Below are 21,928 nucleotides of genomic sequence, written 5' to 3'. Positions count from 1 at the left end.
GCAATGTGGCTACACAGTTGGAAAGAAAAATGCTACCATTCTCGCTCATTGCAGGCTCTGTCCCCAGACTAATTACCTGTTCCAAATCTTCACTAAAATTAAATGGTTTCAGTAGCATTCCTCTTTAAGAGGGAACAAAAAAATGACATACAACGGTGCGTGCTCATGCCCCCAGTTGGGAAGAAATGCTTTCAAATGAGTTGTTTAGCAAGAAATGAAAAGCTAGTGAAAACGGAGGAAATCCATTGCGCCCAACAGTATTCTGCATTTACTAACCTGGCTCCCCTATTGGTTTTGCTGGGGCTCAGAACAGACTGGAAATCCGAGTCCCATTTCTGGTGATCGTTCAAGCAATTACATCGAATTTATAGCCCAGGAACAAGTCATTCAGCTCAGCAGGTCTGCAGTGGTCATTTTACTCCACATGAGGCTCTTCCCACCTTACTTCATCTGACACAAAAGCAACATGCCGAGAATGCTCGAAATAAAACCAGAAAGTGTTGGTTATATTCCTCAGGTCTGTTATTACCTGGGGATAGAGAGAAAAGAAACAGAGTTAGCGTTTCAGCTCTTGTGCCTGTCATCAAAACTGGGAAAAGTTGGGAATGCCATAGGTGCCGGGCAGGTGAAAAGGGAAAGTGGGCCCTTTGGAATGGCCTGGCCACCACTCCGAAACCTTCGTGGAATAGGGGAGAGGAGGCGGTGAACCATCATGGGAGAGGTCAAGGGTCACTGTGATCGAGATTCGCTGTAGGGAGGGTGATCTCAGGTAGGTCAAGGATCACTGCGGGGAGAACAAGTGTCACTGCGGGGAAGTCGAGGGTCACTACCGTGAGTGTGAAGGTCACTATAGGGAGGTTGAATGTTACTGTGGGGAGAGCATGGTTAATTTCAGGGAGGTTCTTCGATGAGGAAGAATGTGATCTCAAGCAGGACGAGAGTCACTGCTTGGAGAAGAAGAAGGACGAGGATATCATATGGAGGTTGAGGGTTACTGCGGGGTGGAACAAGGGTGATCTCAGGGAGATCACGGATCATTGCAAGGAGGATGAGGGTACCTGCAGAGAGGACGAGGGTCACTCCCGGGAGGGCAAAGGTCACTCTGGGGCGGACAGGGAGCTCTCAGGGAGGTTGAGGGCAGATCTGACAGACACACTTTCTCCTTCTTGGACCATTGTGGTACCTCCCTGGCTATCAATGGAGGATGGGCAGCTGGAGGGAGGTCCAGAAGCGTCACCAGCATCTCGCCATATGCCTCACCACCCCCTGCCTGACTAACGGGATACAACCCAGGGCCACAATGATGGCATGCAGGTCTCCAGCATCTTTTGACTGGTCTGCTAGCCCTGGTTCTCTTTGATGGGTAACAAACCCAACATGGTGGAAGTCCAAAGACTGCCCACCTGAGACATGGGCATTTAATTTCGAAGGACTCGGCCATCATATTTGCACACTCATGTTGTCCATAATTGGACGGTCCAGAAATACTCCCAAGCCAGTCTCACCCATGAAGACTGGCTACTTGAATGAGATCTTTGTGCACCAGCTATTTGCAGAACTGGTCTCAGGAAGAGTCACTGCATCCAGAGGAACCTAAGGAACACAATTAGGACATTCAACCCCTTGAGCCTGCTGTTCTGTTCATTCAGATCCCGGCTTTGACTCTTGAGAGTAGGCATACAATTGATGGGATTTAGCAGGCCCAATTGCTGTGGATGCAAATCCTGTAACGGCCACTAAATCTTGCCCAGAAAGGGCGTGACCTGATTTCCATAATTTTTTATCATGTTCACAAATACTTACTGGGCTCCACACTGTTGGAGCGTTGCTTCTACCAGATCGAAAAGTCACCACCAAAAGCTATTCGACTCTCGAGTTAGCCCAAGCCAGATCACCTAAAACAATGGAATTATTCTTTGTTGTTTTAAAATGCCTTTTATTAAAGTAAGTCTGCTCCAAACCTATAATTAGATATTTGAGATAGACATTAGTAATGACAAAGAAACATTCGGTTTCTGGTATCTAGGAGATTTTTACAGCTTAATGCACAAACATGTTAAAAAGATCAAGCCAATTATATCACATGTCCAATCTGTAAACTTTGTTGAAGTATTCCTCTTTCCAACAACTGGTTGGAAGAAAAGTAGCCACAGGGCATATTGTGGTTTTCAGAATAGCAGGAGGCCATTCAGCCCATTGCACCTATATCAGCAGTTTGCCAGAGAACTCCAAAACTAATCTTACTGCCTTGTCTCTCCTGCTAGCCATATATCTTCGACTGCTTCACTACTTACCCAACTATCGCTGAGAAGATGCAACGGACCCTGCCTCAATGGGTTCCTGTAGGAAATCATTCTGTGCTTTCTGTAGAAGAAGTGGAGAAACAATGTAAGAATTTTTATAATTCAGAAAACTGATTGGTGACGAATGGAATTTATTTACAGTGTTACACATTAGAAGCATGCACCTTGTAACCCAGCAAAGTTTCAATCTGGGCCGGGTCTTGAGCAGCGCTGGATAAACTGTACACAGTCATAAACAACTATGAAACAGAATACCCGGAGGCCTTGTTCATTGTGGCCGGAGACTTCAACAAAGCCAACCTCAAGAGTGTACTGCCAAAATTCCACCAGCACATCTCCTGTCCCACCAGGGGCGACAACACTCTTGACCACTGCTACTCAAAAATCAAGGGCGCCTACCGTTCCATCCCCCGACCGCACTTTGGGAAATCAGACCATAAGACTGTGCTCCTTCTCCCGGCTTACAAGCAGAAACTCAAGCGGGAGAATCCAGCTAAGAAGGTTGTGCAGTGCTGGTCCGAGGAGACAGAAGAGAGCTCTTACGTGACTGCTTAAAGACAGTGGATTGGTCCATATTTAAGAACTCAGCGACTAACTTAAATGAGTATGCCACCACCGTCACAGACTTCATCAGCAAATGTGTGGACGACTGCGTGCCAAAGAAAGCAGTACGTACGTTCCCCAACCGGAAACCATGGCTCAACCGCGAGATTGACTCCTTACTGAAGGACAGATCTGGGGCGTTCAAGGCAGACGACCCTGTCCTATACAAGAAATCCAGATACGACCTCCGCAAAGCCATCCGAGATGCCAAGAGAGAATATCAAACTAAGCTAGAGTCACAGACAGACTCTCGGCGGTTGTGGCAAGGACTAAACAACATAACGGGCTACAAAGCGAAGCCGAGCAGTATCTCTGGCAGCAGCGCACCCCTCCCCGATGAACTTAATGCATTCTATGCTCGGTTTGAGCAGGTAACCAACAATCCGCTGTCGAGTGCCCCAGCAGCCCATAATTCACCCATACCCACTATCACAGTTTCCAAAGTCAGATCGGCCTTCCTGAAAGTGAACCCACGGAAGGCGATGAGCCCGGTCGTGCACTCAGAGCCTGCGCATACCAGCTGGCAGAGGTATTCACAGACATCTTTAACCTATCCCTACTCCACTCCGAGGTCCCCACCTGCTTCAAGAAGACCACCATCATACCGGTATCAAAGAAGAACCAGGCAACATGCCGCAATGACTACTGCCTGGTGGCCCTGACGTCAGTTGTAATGAAGTGCTTCGAGAGGCTGATCATGAAGCGCATCACCTCCATACTCCTGGAACGCCTTGACCCACTTCAATTCGCATACCGTCACAATCGGTCCACATCAGACGCCATTTCGCTGGCCCTACACTCATCCCTAGAGCATCTCGAAAACAAGGACTCCTACATCAGACTCCTATTTATTGACTACAGCTCCGCCTTCAACACCATAATCCCAGCCAAGCTCATATCAAAGCTCCAAAACCTAGGACTTGGCTCTCCACTCTGCAACTGGATCCTTGACTTTCTGACCAACAGACCACAGTCAGTAAGAATGAACACCAACACCTCCTCCACAATAGTCCTCAATACCGGTGCCCCGCAAGGCTGCGTACTTAGCCCCCTACTCTACTCCCTGTACACACACGACTGCGTGGCAAAACTTGGTTCCAACTCCATCTACAAGTTTGCTGACGATACGACCATAGTGGGCCGGATCTCGAATAATGACGAGTCCGAATACAGGAGGGAGATAGAGAACCTAGTGGAGTGGTGTAACGACAACAATCTCTCCCTCAATGCCAGCAAAACTAAAGAGCTGGTCATCGACTTCAGGAAGCAAAGTACTGTACACACCCCTGTCAGCATCAACGGGGCCGAGGTGGAGATGGTTAGCAGTTTCAAATTCCTAGGGGTGCACATCACCAAAAATCTATCCTGGTCCACTCACGTCGACGCTATCACCAAGAAAGCACAACAGCGCCTATACTTCCTCAGGAAACTAAGGAAATTCGGCATGTCCACATTAACCCTTACCAACTTTTACAGATGCACTACAGAAAGCATCCTATCGGGCTGCATCACAGCCTGGTATGGCAACTGCTCAGCCCAGGACCGCAAGGAACTTCAGAGAGTCGTGAATACCGCCCAGTCCATCACACGAACCTGCCTCCCATCCATTGATTCCATCTACACCTCCCGCTGCCGGGGGGAAAGCGGGCAGCATAATCAAGGATCCCTCCCACCCGGCTTACTCACTTTTCCAACTTCTTCCATCGGGCAGGAGATTCAGAAGTCTGAGAACACGCACGAACAGACTCAAAAACAGCTACTTCCCCACACTCACCAGACTCCTAAATGACCCTCTTATTGACTGACCTCATTAACACTACACCCTGTATGCTTCAACCGATGCCAATGCTTATGTAGTTACATTGTATATCTTGTGTAGCCCTATTATGTATTCTCATGTATTTTCTTGAATTTTGTTTAATTCCCTTTTCTAATGATCTGTTGAGCTGCTTGCAGAAAAATACTTTTCACTGTACCTCGGTACACGTGACAATAAACAAATCCAATCCAATCCAATCCAATCCATTAAGCCCACCGCTTACACACAATTAAATACAATTAATAATCAATTAACAATAATGCCCATAAAAATAGGACTTGAAATGATGACCCAAAATGTCCAATCAGCGTCAGAACCCGCAGGCAGGATTTAGCGGGCTCATTCAGCGCCTGCGCAAATACTGCTATTGTTGGTAAATCTCGTGAGAGGGCCATAACAAGATTTGTACAGCTGAGATCTAAGCTTGAGATCTTCCCCGCCTACCCATTGGTGATGTGATCAGGTTCACGCCCAGAAAGGGCCATAACAGGATTTTCATACTGTTTCATATATTTATGCCAGTCAGCCCACATGCCATTGAGGGATTTCTCTCGTGTGTAGGGGGGAGGGCCAGTGGTTACTGGTGAGGGTAATTGTGCAGTACATGCATTGGGGTTTGGGACCAGGGAATGTGGAGGGAATTGGGGCTGGTGCCAGTGACGGGAGGGAAGTACCCCGATGCCTTGGGGGGGGGGGGGGGGGGGGGGCATTGGTGGTCGAGTCACCCTGGTGCTTGCATGGTTTGGGGTGGGGTTTGGGGAGTACCCTGATCTTTGCATGGTGGGGGGTGGCTGCTCTTCTGCATGTGGGAGTTGAGGGTTGTTTCCCTTGTCCACCTGGGGTGGGTCCTAATCTTCGCATGGAGGGATCCCGATCTCCATGGGTGGGGGGGCGATATCTGCGGGAGGGAGATAGGCCTTTAATGTAACTTTGTGTGCACGAGATAGTTTCACGATGCCCTTTGCAATGAAAAAGACAATTGAACTCATAATTATAAATTATGAAAATCTAACTTAAAAGAGAGAAAAAATGAGGGAAAATATATTCAATTTTAAGTTCTTTTAACCTATCGAATGTAGCTAAATCCAGAAGGATCACTCGCCTTTAGCCCGACAGCCGGAAACATTTTCTGTAAACATTAATACTTTACTAACTTTCCCCGCCTCGAAAATCTTCCTTTAAAATCTACTTCTTTGAGCATCTTTCACTCGACTCCCTTATAACATCTCTGACTATTGCCTAGTGACTGCTGTCCTCTTTGAGATGCTTTTAATTATATTTGTAGTTGGAAGTTGAAGTTATTTTTACAAATGAAGAAGGGCTTGAATTTATGATTTTCACAACCCAAATTTGAGGTGTTTGTCTTTTATTGCGTGTAAAACTGTCAAAGATATCACATTGCAATCTAAGGAAGATTACCTATTTCATGTCTTCCCTCTCACCAATGTGCCCCACAACTGACAATGAGTCCGGTGAATACCGATTATTGGAGGTGCTATCCTTTGGGTGAGACATTATACCAAGACACTGTCGGCTCTTCTTCTGGTGAATGTAAAAGATCTTGTGACAATGGCTCGGATTTGTGGTGGAATTCATAGTGAAGCTATCACCCAACACCAATATTAAGGAGTCCAAAGATGTGCAGGGTAGGTGGGCTGGCCACGCTAAATTGCCCCTTAGTGTCCAAAGATGTGCAGGTCAGGTGGGCTTACGGAGATAGGGTGGAAGAAATGGGCCTGGGCAGGGTGCTCTTTCTGAGGGTCGGTACAGGCTTGATGGGCCAAACGGTCTCCTTCTGCACTGTAGGGTTTCTATGGAATTCTATTCCATGGAATTCTGTGGAGTAAATCGGGCAGCGATTTTGACAGCCGCACATGCATAGTTCCATGTGAAAATCAGGAAGGTGCTGTACGAGTTACCTTGCTCCTCCAAAAGCTGCACCTTACAGGTGGTACCTTGCCAAGAGATCCAAATACATAAAGGGTGTGAATTTGCGGTGCAGACATGATACCTGCTAAAAAAGTTCAACTTTGTCCATTCAAGTGTAAATTAATTTTTAATGCTGTGGGAAGACTTAATTACTACCACACATTCTTTTACAATCATAGAACATTATTTCTTCAAATTTGATTGATTATAGACTTTAAAAAAACAATTTTTGTTTACTTACCGTACTTTCCGTTTCTTTTATCTCTCTGCCTCCCTTAAACCTATTTTCCTTCGATCTCTTTATTTTGCTTTCTGTACATGAGTTGCCATTGAATTTAATATTTTAAGGTGGTTCGAATCTTTCTTGTTGACCATTGCTTGCAGCTTGCTGGATGTGAAAGTTACTTGCCATTTATGAGCCCAAAGCTGAAAGTTTTCTAGTTCTTACTTCATGCCGGCATGGACTGCCTCATGATTTGAAGAGTTGTGAATGATACGAAATACTGTACAATCATCAATCAATATCTGACCTTATAATAGAGGGAAGGTCATTAATGAAGCAGCTGAAAATGTTTTAGCCATAGACATTACCCTGAGGTACTTGTGCAGTGATGTCCTGAGACGATTGGCTTCAAACAATTACAATCATCTTCCTTTCCACTTAAGGGCAGAACGGTGGTGCAAGTGGTTAGCACGGTTGCCTCACGGCGCCGAGGTCCCAGGTTCAATCCCAGCTCTGGGTCACTGTCCGTGTGGAGTTTGCATATTCTCCCCATGTTTGCATGGGTTTCAACCCCACAACCCAAACGATGTGCAGGGTAGGTGGATTGACCTTGCTAAATTGCCCCTTAATTTGAAAAAATAACTTGGATACTCAAAATTTATTTTTAAAAATCTTCCTTTCCACTTAGGGCAATGTCCTTTTGCTGATTCCCATTGACCTAACTTGTTCTAGTGCCTCTTGACATCATGCTTGGTCAGATTTGCCCTGATGTCAAGGGCAGCTGATCGCCCCTCTCGTCTTGAATTTAGTTCCTTTGTCGATGTTTGGACCAAGGCTGTAGTGTGACCCAGAGCTGAGTGGAACGCAATCTGAGTGTCAGTGAGTCAGATATTGGTGAGTAAGTAAATAATGTATCATTGCTTTCTCTTTCTGCACAGCTCCCAAATCCCCTGGAGAGGGTGTCGTGCTTCATTTAATTTTTTGCTGTGCAAAATACCACATTTTCTGTGGATAGGTGTAAGAGTAATGACAACGATCAGGTTCATGTGCTGCTCTCTGCAAAATCCTTGCCAATATTTCAAAGAAGAGAAGAGGATTTCTCCTCTGTGTCCCGACCAATATTGATCATTAAACCAAATCCTAAAACAGATGATTTGTTCCTTCTTCACATCGCAGCCTTTGGGAGCTTGTTGTGTCCAAACTGGTTACCACTTTTCCTACATTACCAGTCAATCTGTCCTGCAAAAAGTAATTAATCTGCTGCCAAGTACTTTGTAACATCCTGGGGGCATTGGAGGCTCTCTATAATGGCGAACCTTTCTATTGCTTTTTCTGGATACTTTAGATAGTTCTGAGTTCCAGTGGTTTGGATGTCTCCACGTTGGCATCTGGGGTTGACAGATGCTTTGCGTATAATTTGTTCTACATTCACGCACTAAATTATCTTCACCAACTCCAAATGAGTCAGTGAGCACCGAGGGACTGTTAATATTTGATTATAACCCTTAATTGTCCTCGCTTTGCTTTCCAGGCATTGCTATATTGTAAACTGTAAGGGACGGAAGCAGAGTGATAATGTTACTGGACGAGTAATTCAGAGGCTCAGGATAATCCTAGAGACGTGAATTCAAATCTACCATGACAGTGGGGGAATTTAAAATCAATCACTTAATAAATCTGGAATGAAAGATAAGTCTCATTAAAGATCATAAAGATAAAAAAAAACACTTTGGTTCACTAATGTGTGTCAGGGAATGAAACTGCCATCCTTACCCAGTCTGTCTTACATGTGACTGCAGGTCCAAAGCAATGTGGTTAACTCTTAACTGCTCTCTGAGTTGGGGAGATTACCACCGCTGCATAAGGACAATTAAGGATGGACAATAAATGCTGGCCTTGCCAACGATGCTGACATCCCAGCACTGGATTTTTAAAAGTCAATCTGGTCCAGTAGAAATATCAAATTGACTTGTTTATTTTGCTTCAATCGTAATTACCTTACCAGTAATATTTAGTGGCACAATGTCTCAAAGGCTGAAAGATGGCTGTAGGCCAGGTTCGGAGAAGGAACTGTGCCTTTGTGCGTAATATCCCGCGGTGGAAATGAGTATCTTCCCCGTGGCCCTCGCGGAGTACGAGGCCCACTGCTGAGGGGCGGGGAGTTCTATTAACCTTTGTATAAAAGGTTGACCAGCAAGCCACCGACCAGAACAGGAACCGGGCAGTGTAAATTCCGTCATTATAATTTAACCCAAGTTCTTTATTGTACTCGGTTTGTACTCCCCCTGTCCTTATTAAATGGGGCTTTAATTGCGTAAATAACATTTTAAATTTGGAGTTACCACATCTAATGTGACGAAATCCAGCAGATTGACAGCTGTAATGAAAGTGGTGGAAGCAGTATTAGCCACAATATTATTATCTATGATAATGTTTTACATTAGCCTGAATTGATGGTGCCAAATTATCTCACTTAATTCATCTCAAAAAGATGGTATAAAAATGATTCCTCTTAATCATGTGGGTTCTTCATAAAAGTAATCCCATAAATGCACTCAGCACAGATTCTCTGGACACTGAAGCCGACAAAAATCCTGTCAAGGCTGCGAGGACATTTACAAAGAAATTTGAGTGTTTGTTATTCAGACAGATAATTATTAGCAGAAATTCTGGGGGCGATTCCCAGTTCGTGCTGGCCGTCAGCGTGAACACCGAGATGGGTGGAAAATTGGCGAGAATCAGAAAACGTGATTCCCGCCTGCGAGCTCCTGTTTGCAAATTCCTGCCACAGTGACAGCATGGTAGCATAGTGGTTAGCACTGTTGCTTCACAGCTCCAGCGTCCCAGGTTCGATTCCTGGCTTGGGTCACTGTCTGTGCGGAGTCTGCATGTTCTCCCTGTGTCTGCGTGGGTTTCCTCCGGGGGCTCCGGTCTCCTCCCACAAGTCCTGAAAGACATGCTATTAGGTAATTTGGACAGTCTGAATTCTCCCTCAGTGTACCTGAAAAGGCGCCGAGTATGGTGACTAGGGGCTTTTCACAGTAACTTCATTGCAGTGTTAATGTAAGCCTACTTGTGACAATAAAGATTAATATTATTATTATTATTATCACGCCCATTGGTGTGCATGTAACTACGGCAGAGAATACAGCTTCTGGTTTATAAAAAAAATCCAGGCCGGTGCACAAAATGTGCGCCGTGAGATTGAGAGACTTTTATTTCAGTGAGAAAAAAACAACAAAAGTAATGTAAAAAAACATTTTAAATAAATTTGGTTATTAGTAATACAAATGCCCTTCGAATTCCAAAATGCATTTGGCTCCTTCCAGGCTGATGCTGCAGACATTATACATGTTATATTTCCTCTTCACCAGTGAGGTAAATAACAACCTGAAAGGTTTATTTACACATAACTACGATGGAGAAGCTTGCAGCTTCTGCCAGGGTGCAAGCTGGCAGTGTCAGGGATCGGGCCGGGGGGGGGGGGGGGGGGGGGGTCTTACAACTAGAGTAGGTTGAGGGAAGGTTCCTATGGGTCTCCCCAAGGTTGTGGCAGTGAGACGGGGGTCAATAAAGTGGGGGTGGGGGCAGCGGGTGGGTGGGGGGGGGGGGGGGGGGGGGTGCACCTGGACATGAAAGGGGGCAGGGGGGGAAAGATCAGGGCAGCTGGTCACAATAGCACCCTGATCTGCAAACAGCCTTTCCTGTTGATGAGCTGGAGCTTGCCAACAGGAAATCACTCTAAGTGCTGCCTCGGCAGAGAGAAACCTCCCGAGGCTAAATAAAATGGCAAAGTGCCATTGGATAGCGGGATGTTTCTCGGCACCGCAGTCATCGAGAAACACCCTGGTAAATGCGCCCGACCGCAGACTTAATTTGAAGTCCGCTGAATTGCAGCCAGTAACTGCTGTCACCCAACACGAGCCACTTCCAGATTTCCTGACATGCACGGTTTCCTCCACTGTAAATGACCTTGTTGATTCATCTGAATCATTATTTGTCTTCTCTGAGTTAGCTAGGTGCTCAGCTTCTGACGATCCAGTTATCAAAACATCATCCAGGTACACTGAGACTCATGGCAGACCTTGCGATAGACTTTCCATTGTTTTTTGGAAAATAGCACATGGGGCAGCACGGTAGCATGGTGGTTAGCATAAATGCTTCACAGCTCCCGGGTCCCAGGTTCGATTCCCGGCTGGGTCACTGTCTGTGCGGAGTCTGCACGTCCTCCCCGTGTGTGCGTGGGTTTCCTCCGGGTGCTCCGGTTTCCTCCCACAGTCCAAAGATGTGCGGGTTAGGTGGATTGGCCATGCTAAATTGCCCGTAGTGTCCTAAAAAAAAGTAAGGTTAAGGGGGGGGGGTTGTTGGGTTACGGGTATAGGGTGGATGCGTGGGTTTGAGTAGGGTGATCATTGCTCGGCACAACATTGAGGGCCGAAGGGCCTGTTCTGTGCTGTACTGTTCTAAGTACTGTTCTAAGTTCTAAGTTCTAACGACACACCAAATGGGTAGGCATATATAGTAAAACAAACCTTTGCACATACTTCTCATAATATAACCTCAAGGTGCCTCAACTAACGCAAATTTCTGATATGCATGGCTTATATCGAGCTTTGTATAAGACTGATTTCCAGCCATTTTCCAGATTTTCCAGCAATTTCTCTTTTGATCTCCAGCCAGCTTTGCATACATGTCTTCAATCTTGGAGATTGGATATTGTTCTAACTTGGCAGCCTGATTAACTGCTAATTTGTAGTCTCCACAGATGCGGACAGTCTTGTAAGGCTTTATCAGGTGGAGTATGAGAGTTGCCCACTCCGCAAATTGAATTTATGGGACAATTCCAAGTTTTTCCAATCTCCTCAATTTTATGTCCAACATTTTTCGCAAGGCATATGGTACTGGTCTCACTCTAAAAAGGATTTTCTTATGGACCTATATAGATCTTCACCTGGAGGCCCTTTTATTTTACCTAAATCGTCACAAAAAATGTTCTCATGCATCTTCATTAACTCAGGCAGTCCCTCTTCCCATACTTGGACATACGATAAATACACAATGTAAATACATAGACAGAGACATTGGGTGATGCATACAGGAGTGTAGTACTACTCAATAGAGAGATCAGTCATCAGTCAGTCCATAAGAGGGTTGTTTAGGAATCTGGTAACAGTGGGGAAGAAGCTGTTTTTGAACTTGTTAGTGTGTGTTCTTCGACTTTTGTATCTCCTCCCCGATGGAAGAGGTTGGAAGAGAGAATAATGCAGGTGGGAGGAGTCTTTGCTTATGCTGTCCACTTTCCCAAGGCAGCAGGAGGTGTAGACAGAGTCAATGGATGGGAGGCAGGTTCACGTGATGGACTGGGCTGTGTTCACGATTCTCCGAAGTTTCTCACGGTCTTGGGCCATACCAAGCTGTGATGCAACCAGATAGGATGCTTTGTATGGTGCATCTGTAAAAATTGGTAAGAGTCAATATGGACATGCCGAATTTCTTTAGTTTCCTGAGGAAGTATAGGCGCTGTTGCGCCTTCTTGGTCGTAGCGTGACGTGGGTAGACCAGAACTGATTTTTGGTGATGCATACCTAGGAACTTGTCGCTGTCAACGATCTCCACCTCGGCACCAGTGATGCAGACAGGGGCGTGTATTATATTTCACTTCCTGAAGTTAATAACCAGCTCCTTAGTTTTGCTGACATTGAGGGAGTTATGGTGTTGAAAGCAGAGCTGTAGTCAATAAATAGGAGTCTGATGTAGGAGTCCCTGTTGTCAAGATGCTCCAGAGATGAGTGTCGGGCCAGGAATATGGCATCTGCTGTGGACCAGTTGTGGCGGTATGCAAATGCAGTGGATCAAGGCATACTGGGAACATGGAGTTGATGTTTACCATGACCAATCTCTTGAAGCACTTCATAATGAGGCCATCGATATAATATATCATCAAGAAATCAAATGGTGAACTCAGACGAAACTCTTTGGCCAAAGTGTGGTGAGAATTAGAAACTCGCTACCACAGGGAGTGGTTGAAGAAAATAGTCTGGATACATTTAAGGGAAGAGTCGGCAGGCAGAGAAAGGAATAGGTAGCTATGATGGTAGACTTAGATGCAAAAGGATAGGAGTATTTTCTTGAAAAGAGCATTACCTCCGACATGGACTGGTTGGGCCAAATAATCTGTTTCTGTGCTGTATATCCTTTGTAATCATATATAATAGTTGCGGTAGCCATTTTGACGGGCAAATCTTTCTTCATCAAAACCATTTTGAAGCTTTACCGGTTTAAATACAATGTAGTCAGAAACCCATATGCTGTGATCAAAAATACTCAATATTTGTGACAGAAGATTGATGAGTCTTATTCCAATGCAGTAACAATGCAGGACGAATGAAGAGCATGACGAATGGTATGCTTGTAACTTTGGAAGAAGAGAGTAAAGTTCAGTGAAACAACAGAATTACAGAGCACAGAAGGAAACCATTCAGCTGAAAATTCCTGTGCTGACTTTAAAGGAGCCACCAAAGTGTTTCCAGCTCCCGGCTCGTTCTCAATAGCCCTGCAAATGTTTCTTTTTCAACTATTTATCCAGTTTCCTCTTGAAAATTACTATTGAGTCTGTCTCTGCCACCCTTTTGGATGGTGCATTTTAGAATATAACAACCCACTGCATTAAAAAAATCACCTCCTCTCCCCTCTGCTCCTTTACCTTCAATCTGTGTCCCCTGGTTACCCAGCTTCCTGGCAATTTCTTTTTATTTAATCAGAACCTTCGTAATGATGAACACCTCTATTAATTCTCACTTTAAGCTTCTGTGCTCTTGGGTGGGATTCTCTCATCCCACGGCACAGTGTCCACGCCGTCGTAAACGCCGTCGCGTTTTACAACGGTGTGAACGGGCCGCTCCCTGTCATAATATCCACTCATGTACATAATGGAGTGCAGACAGGCAGTGATTGACACACAGGATGACCAGTAAGCACACAGCACAGTGCAGCCAATCACCAGACAGGACACTACCACTATAAAGCCAGAGGGCAGTAGGTTTCCCGCTCTCTCTGGACACAGCCACTGAGACAGTCAGAGTCCACGAGCTGGCCAGTGCAAACACCATGCGGTAGCTAGTAAGTCTGGTCAGGCTAGTACAAGGTCTCCAGTCAGTTCAGTATAGTGTCGACCCACAGCTGAATATGTATATTAGTTATATCGTTGAATAAAACCGTGTTGGATCTTCTCCAGTGTTAGAGGTCTGTTTCTAGCTTTACTGCATCAAGTGTAGTCCACAACGAATCAACCTGCCTAACACATCACTCCCAGGACTAATTCTTGCCCCTACAGGGGGTCAGCACGGCGCTGCAGTGGTTCACGCCACTCCAGCTGCCGATCCCGGTGTGAACTGGGCACCGCGGGATCCACGCATCTGTAGTGGCGCCGGCGCCAACGCGTGCATGCGCATTGGCTTCCTTCAACGCGCCAGCCCTGACACAACATGGCCGCCGCGTAGGAAATGTGTCCCCCAGCCAGAGAGGCCGGCCCGCCAATCGGTGGGCCCCGATCGTGGGCCAGGCCGCATCGGAGGCCCCCCCCCCCCCCCCCCCCCCAGGTCGGAGCCCTGCTCCCTCCCCACAGGCTGCCCCCCAACCCTTCCACGCCGAGTTCTCGCTGGCTGAGAGCAGGTGTGGACAGCGCCGGCGGGACTCAGCGTTTCCACAACTGCCTCTCGGGCCATCCTGGCCAGAGAATTGGGGGGCCAGCCACGTAGAGTGGCCCGCGACAACCACGCCGGCGTACATCGGGGCGGCGTGGCCTGGTCGCAGGGATTCCCTGGCCCGGTCCAGGGCTGGGAAAATCCCGCGCCTTGTCACTCAGTACAACTGAAGCCTCTCAGCCTTGATGCCACTTAGTAAATCCCCCTGCATTTTCCCCATAGTCTTAACATTCTTCTGAAGTGTGGCACCCAGACGCAAACACAGGATAGGTCACCCGAGACCAGTCCAATTATTTTTTTTTTGTATTCATTCATGGGATGTGGCTAAGTGCCCTCGAACTGAAACTATTTAAGAAACTCTGAAAGTAAGGACAGCAGATTTCCTTTCCCTAAAGAGCAGTAGTGAATTAGATGGGATTTAAGACATGGTCATCATGAGCTTTTAATTCCAGATTTTTGTTGAATTCAAATTTCACCATCTGCCGTGGTGGGATTCGAACCCGGGTCCCCAATATGTTTCCCTGGGCCTCTGAATTACTAGACCAGTGAAAGTACCACTTCGCCACTGCATCCCCATTTAAAGAAGTAAATGATAATGGCAATATTGATAAAATTATTGGACCTCAGTGAAGTCAAGAAATATGTGATGACACTACTAACAATTTTCCTCCTGGCTTTCTCCTTGATGGAGCAGCGCAGGTTGCAAACTGAGCAGGAAAATATACCCAAACCCAAGCCCCTCTTCCGAATACCTTTGTTGCTGTACATTGGTACACTAAGCAGCCTGCATCACCAGAATAGCATTAGATTATTGCCATAGAGGGAGTGCAACAAAGGTTCACCAGACTTGTTCCTATGATGGTGTGACTGTCTTACGAAGAGAGATTGGACAAACTGGGCCTGTATTCTCTAGATTTTGAAAGAATGAGAGGTGATATCATTGAAACCAACCAAATACTGAAAGGAACAGGCAGGGTATATGCAGGTAAGCTGTTTCCCTTGTGTGGGATGTCTAGATCAAGGGGCACAATTTCAAAATAAAGGGACTACCGCTTAGGATCGTGGTGAGGAAAAATTGCCATAGGATTGGGGGCAGAGGATTGGGAATCTTTGGAATTCTCTACCCCTGAGGGCTGCGGAAGCTCAGTCATTGAGTATGTTTAAGGTAGAGATTGATAGATTTCTGATTAACAGTAAGGCAAGTGTAAAAGGCATTAAAATATCTGATCAACCATGATCATAGTGAATGGCAGAGCAGGTTCGATGGGCTGAACCTGTTCTTACGTTCCTGTATCTTTTATTCTGATGTTGACATAGGTTGCATCCTTCTAAGGGTTAAGAAATAAAGGAAAGCTGCTCCATATGTTTGTGCAAAAAGCATCTGATTCCCACATCACTATACAGTTTCTGAGCTAACGGAGCAAAGCAGCTGCGTTGTAAAAGAAAGGTCCCTGATGGATTGTGAGCATTATCCTACCCCTTTTCCAGAACTAAAATATCGACTTCCCATTAGATCAACATGAATCTTCCAAACAGGAGGTGAATGTGTGAGAATTGACCTCTCTCCTCTGTTGCACAATTAAAAAGCAGCAGGACACAGTCTAAGGACTTCAATTTTAACTGCAATTATCTTTCCCGGTGAAGTGTAATCAGCTAACAAATGGGGCAGACACTTGAGACACAAGTAAGACTCAACAAGGGACGGAAAGGTCACAGGACCCGGAAGAAACAAAATTCTGCTGTGGTTATTGAAAAAAAAACACGTCTTGAATTCACGTTACTATTCAAAGATCAAAGCCTTTCAATGTTGTTTCTATTATAAAGCTTGATGCTTAGCTAGTTTCTGCGTAGGGACCAAGACTAAAACAGGTTTTTGCAAACTACCTGGTTCTGATATGAGAGCAGAATCAAGACTTAGTAATGTGAGTATTTAATGTGAATGTATGCTCAAAGAAACTGACTGGAAAATGTAGTCAGCAAATATAGGAAATGGCAGTTTTTTTTGTGTCCAATGCAATTTTTTCTGATTTAAGCACGGTGAAGGGCAATGTGATTGGAGCTGAAAGCCATCGACCTTTATTTATTCTTGGTTACCTGTTGTAAAATGAAGCCTGCCTGTACGCAGATGATAACTGTGAGCAAAGGTTGGCTTCAATCGAAGCGCTGGGATGAACTGTCAGCACAGGGAGGGAAAACTATTACCTATTACACACGGCATCCGTGAGTGACACTGATCAAATTGACAAACCATACTACATCAATGTCAGAAAAACACAGCCATCATATTCTGATTAGCAAACTTCTACCAATGTCTCTAAGGACAAATATTTTTTATTCGATTGCAATACTTATACATGCTATTGTTTAATAACAAGCTACATCCATTTTTATAGATAAATGTATTCTTTCTTTCTGGGCATAGCTATTTGCACAGTGCCCCTTCACCCATCACCTCTTTTCTGATTAATCTACATCGGCTTCAAGACCCAACAATGCCTCAAGTTTAAACTTCTCATCCATATTGATATCCATGTTGATACGGGGCTGGTTTAGCACACTGGGCTAAATCGCTGGCTTTTAAAGCAGACCAGGGCAGGCCAGCAGCACGGTTCAATTCCCGTAGCAGCCTCCCCGAACAGGTGCCGGAATGTGGCGACTAGGGGCTTTTCACAGTAACTTCATTGAAGCCTACTTGTAACAATAAGCGATTTTCACAGGGGCTGGTTTAGCACAGGGCTAAATCGCTGGCTTTGAAAGCAGACCAAGGCAGGCCAGCAGCACGGTTCAATTCCCATACCAGCCTCCCCGAACAGGCGCCGGAATGTGGCGACCAGGGGCTTTTCACAGTAACTTCATTTGAAGCCTACTTGTGACAATAAGCGATTTTCATTTCATTCATTTTTCATTTCATATTCAAACCACTCCCTGGGCTCACTGTTCCCCACCTCTATAGTTCCTCCACCTCCAGAGCCCTCTGAGAATTCTGCGATCCTCAAATTCTTGCCTCCTGTGCATCCCAAATTCCTTTCAGGTACCATTGGTTGCTGTGCCTTCTATCGTGTGTGTCACAATGATATAACGACACTAATCACCATGAAGAGTCTCTGTAAACATGCCATGGGTTTGTTTATATAGATTATATACATAAGAGCAGATGTACAAAAGTATAAATCTTGAAGCCGCATCAGAAGAATTGTCTGTGCTGTGCCTTGCTTAAAAGCAAAAGTGAAACTAAAACTGAATCACATGACACACTTCCTTTGGATTAATGTCATGCTGCGATCCCTTACGACACACTACAACACCTTTAAGATCCAAAAAGCTGAAATTCCCTGTCCAAGCCTCTTTGTCTCTCTGTCTCTCTCCACCTTTGAAATGGTGGTTAAAATCTATTTGGCCATGTTATTTGTCACCTTTTTGTTTTATAAATTTAGAGCGCCCAATTAATTTTTTCCAATTAAGGGGCAATTTAGCGTGGCCAATCCACCTAACCTGGACATCTTTGGGTTGTGGGAGAGAAACCCTCGCAAGCATGGGGAGAATGTGCAAACTCCACATGGACAGTGACCCAGGGCCAGGATCGAACCTCGGAACCTTGGCGCCATGAAGCAGCAGTGCTAAACACTGCACCACCGTGCCACCCCATGTGTTTTGTCACCTAATATATGGGGCACGATTCAACGGAAAGAAACCTATGCCTGGTTTTGGATGTGTTTAGCAGGATGTCTCTCGGCAACTGCAGCGGTGGGAAACACCCCGCTACTCAAATGCACGTTGCCTTTTTGTTAGTCTCCGCCAAGGCCGCACTTGAGTCATTTCCTGTTGGCGAGCACAGTAGGAAAAGTTCTTTGCAGATTGGAGCACCATTTTGACTGGCTTCCGTAATCGCCCCCTCACGTTTCAGGCCCCCGCCTCTGTTTCTGCCCCCCCCCCTTCCACTTCGGGGAGGCCCTAGGAACACCCCCTCATCCCCCCTTCACCTGGCAAGCCCAATCACTGTCAGTGTCAACCTGGAACCCAGGGACCCTGTCACTGCCACCATGGCAGTGCCACCTGGGCACCCTGGCAGTGCCATGATGGTGCTCGGGTGGCACTGCTGCCAGTGTTACAGGCTGGAAGAGGGTGTGTCAGGGTGCCACTCTGCCGTGTCCCTTACCACTCGGGGGTCGCTAATGTCCTGGAAGACCCCAGGTGCCATTACCCCGGTCCACGTTTGTGAAAAATGGCACCTTGACAAGGTCTACCAGGCGCGATCATTAGGTCGCGGGAGAATCCTGTGAATGCATATATAAATTAACATAATTGCTTATTTAAATAGGTATGGTAACCTCGCCATAGTCCCAGGTAACCATAGGCTGCTTTCCCCTTTGATGGGGAGAGCTGACTGGAGGTGGTTCATCCTGCAGATCACCACACCTCAGGCAAGGGGCAAGGTTGAGAAGTTGGGGCCTTCATGAATAGCCTCAGCCAGTCCGGGAATTATTTAAATATGCTGATCTGGATCATGCCCAGTGACAGCGAGATCCAGATTGCAGCATCTCACGGGACATTGTGAGGCGTTTCAAGCGTCGCTAATTGATGCCAGGTCGGGCGCAACGAGGCCATCAAATCGCGCCCAAAATCTCCTTGTTTGATTTGTTGTGAAATTTCTGTCTGATTCGTGTCGGGGAAGCCACCTTGGGATGTTTTGCTACATTAAAGTGACAATATAAATGCAAGTTGGTGCTGTTTCTTTTGCCATTTTGTGGGGGTGTTTATGTAATTTTAATCTTTCTGCTGTGTGCATATTTATTGTGTTTCAGGGCATGGACAGTCACAGTGGTATCTGTGGTCGCTAGAAAAACAAATGCTTCAAACACTAGCAGTTCAAATCCTCTTTAGTTAATTGTGGGAAGGTGGCATTGCTGCCTCCTCAGATTATTTCATTACCTTCTATCTAAAGAAGCTGATAAAGTTCATTTGATTGAGGCGCGGTCTCCTTTTATGTCATGCGCGCCCATCGTTTTGTGGATTACTGTCACCGGTACACTCTTATCATCGATGTGTCATAAACTACATTTGCATATAGAGAGACGTGTTAAATTTGCAATAATAATAAAATGTAACATCAGGTGCAATGGCATAAATTCCTGTCAGTAGTAGCAAAATCGTGAGATAGCTGAAAATAGAACTTGGTTAGTTTGGTAAAATGGAGGCAAGAATAAAGCTGCATAACTGTCTCAGATATGTTCATTACTGACAGTAAAATAATCTGACCAATATTTGGGTTACTTACCTTATTTTCAAACAACGACATGCAATAGTTCTGTCCCGCGATGACAGAGAGTGGTGAAGAGGATAATTCCCCCTCGCAATCACTTGGTGCCTCATCACCTTCAGCAGCCAAATAATGGCTGGGTGCTCTGGCCTATTCTGTCACTTCTCTGGAGGCTTATGCTTGCAGGCTGACATTTCTTCCTTTTGATTTTCTCCTGTCGCTCCACTTTGGCCGAGCCAAAGGCTGCTGGTGGGCCGAGATGCCTTCTGAGCCTTTTCCAAACTTCTCCACAGCTCATTCCATCTATCGTCCTTTAATCATCCCCTCTTTTTAGCTTTCACTCACTTGCAATTTTAAGCCCCCAAAACTAGAGTGCAGCTATAGCACACAAGCAAATCTGTACCAGGAGCAGAACATAATTATATAAAGAGCTATCTCTGGAAAATTTCCATTCATGCCAGTTCAAAACCAATACTAAGCACTAGGGTTTTAAGTTGGATATTGGAAGATCTCGGTTTACCTGTCTTGGATATATATCTTTGGAGCAGATTCTATGTACGATTATAGAATCATAGAATTTACAGTGCAGAAGGAGGCCATTCTGCCCATCGAGTCTGCACCGGCACTTACAAAGAGCACCATGCTCAAGCCCACATATCTACCCTATCCCCATAATCCAGTAACCAGATATTATTGCTGGAATAATATCATAGAATTCCTACAGTGCAGATGGAGGCCATTCTGTCCATCGAATCTGTACCGACCCTCCGAAAGTGCACCCTACCTATGCCCACTCCGCTGCCCTATCCCCGTAACGCCACCTAACCTTTGGACACTAAGGAGCAATTTATCATAACCAATCCACCAACTTTCACATCTTTGTGCTATGGGAGGAAACCAGAGCACCCGGACAAAACCCATGCAAGACACGGGGTGAAAGTGCAAACTCCACACCACAGACAGGCACCGAAGGTGGGAATCAAACCCAGATTCCGAGAGCTGTGAGGTAGCAGTGCTAACCACTGTGCTGCACAATATATTGGAATTGATCCCGATGTGTTGCAGGGATTGGTTGTCACAAAGGAAGGAGAGCCGAATATAGGTGCCTCATGGTTATCAATAAAGTGCCACCATTTTTTTTTCTGACCGTGCAGAACGAAAGAATGAATTGGCTGGTAGAAAAGTTATTGAAAGATAAACTCTTGAGAAAGGTGTCGGCTACCAGGAATTATAATTAAAAATTTTCGTCAAGGGTGTTCTTTCAGCCTTTGAATCACTGCCTCCAGATAGCTAACTTCATTAACAAGAGTAACTCTCTTGTAAAAAGGCTTTAAAGAACCTCATGCGAATGTTGGTGTTCAACTGAATTGGGGCTCAGTTACAGATCAGCGCGTGATCAAGACTTTGCCTCCAATTATATCCAGTCTTGGTACCTGTAGTGTCACAGCATGGATCAGCCCACTGGCTCATTATGCATTAAGTTACATGACTATTATGATCGTTATCGTGAAATGAGAAAATGTTTTACTTTACAGTTATAATTTCATTTGTGGTTTTCTTAAAATAAGAAATATTTCTGTGATTATGCAGGCTTGAGAACGGTTATGTCATTCTGTACTCTGAAAAGATATGTGATATATTTTCATGAGAGGGTTCAGAAACCCATTCATTATATTTAAGATTGGCAGAGAGAGAGAAAAAAAACTATATTAAAATATCATAATTGAATCCTGATAAGTACGTTACTCATTATTCAAGAAATTCTATGGTTGCTCAGATATAATGAAAAGGAATGGGTCCAATACCTTGAAATTCTACACCTAGTTGCCAATTATCCTTAAATCACATATGCATTGACGAGACTCGATACGATCTAATATTAATGTTATTAATTTGACAGAGTACTATTTTGTTTGAATAAAAGTTATTTAAGTTTTGTAAAGTACTTCTGAGAAAATGCTGTGAAACTCTAAATATCAGTAATATGTGAAGAAAAGCAGAATGTCACATTTAAAAAATCTAGTTACAATGGAAAACAACAACGACCTCGTCACACCAGACTTGGAATCAGGACATGACGGTTGAATCTTG

This window comes from Scyliorhinus canicula, chromosome 5, assembly GCF_902713615.1.
Source record: "Scyliorhinus canicula chromosome 5, sScyCan1.1, whole genome shotgun sequence".
Taxonomy (NCBI): Eukaryota; Metazoa; Chordata; class Chondrichthyes; order Carcharhiniformes; family Scyliorhinidae; genus Scyliorhinus; species Scyliorhinus canicula.
Note: the sequence above shows the minus strand (reverse complement) of the source record.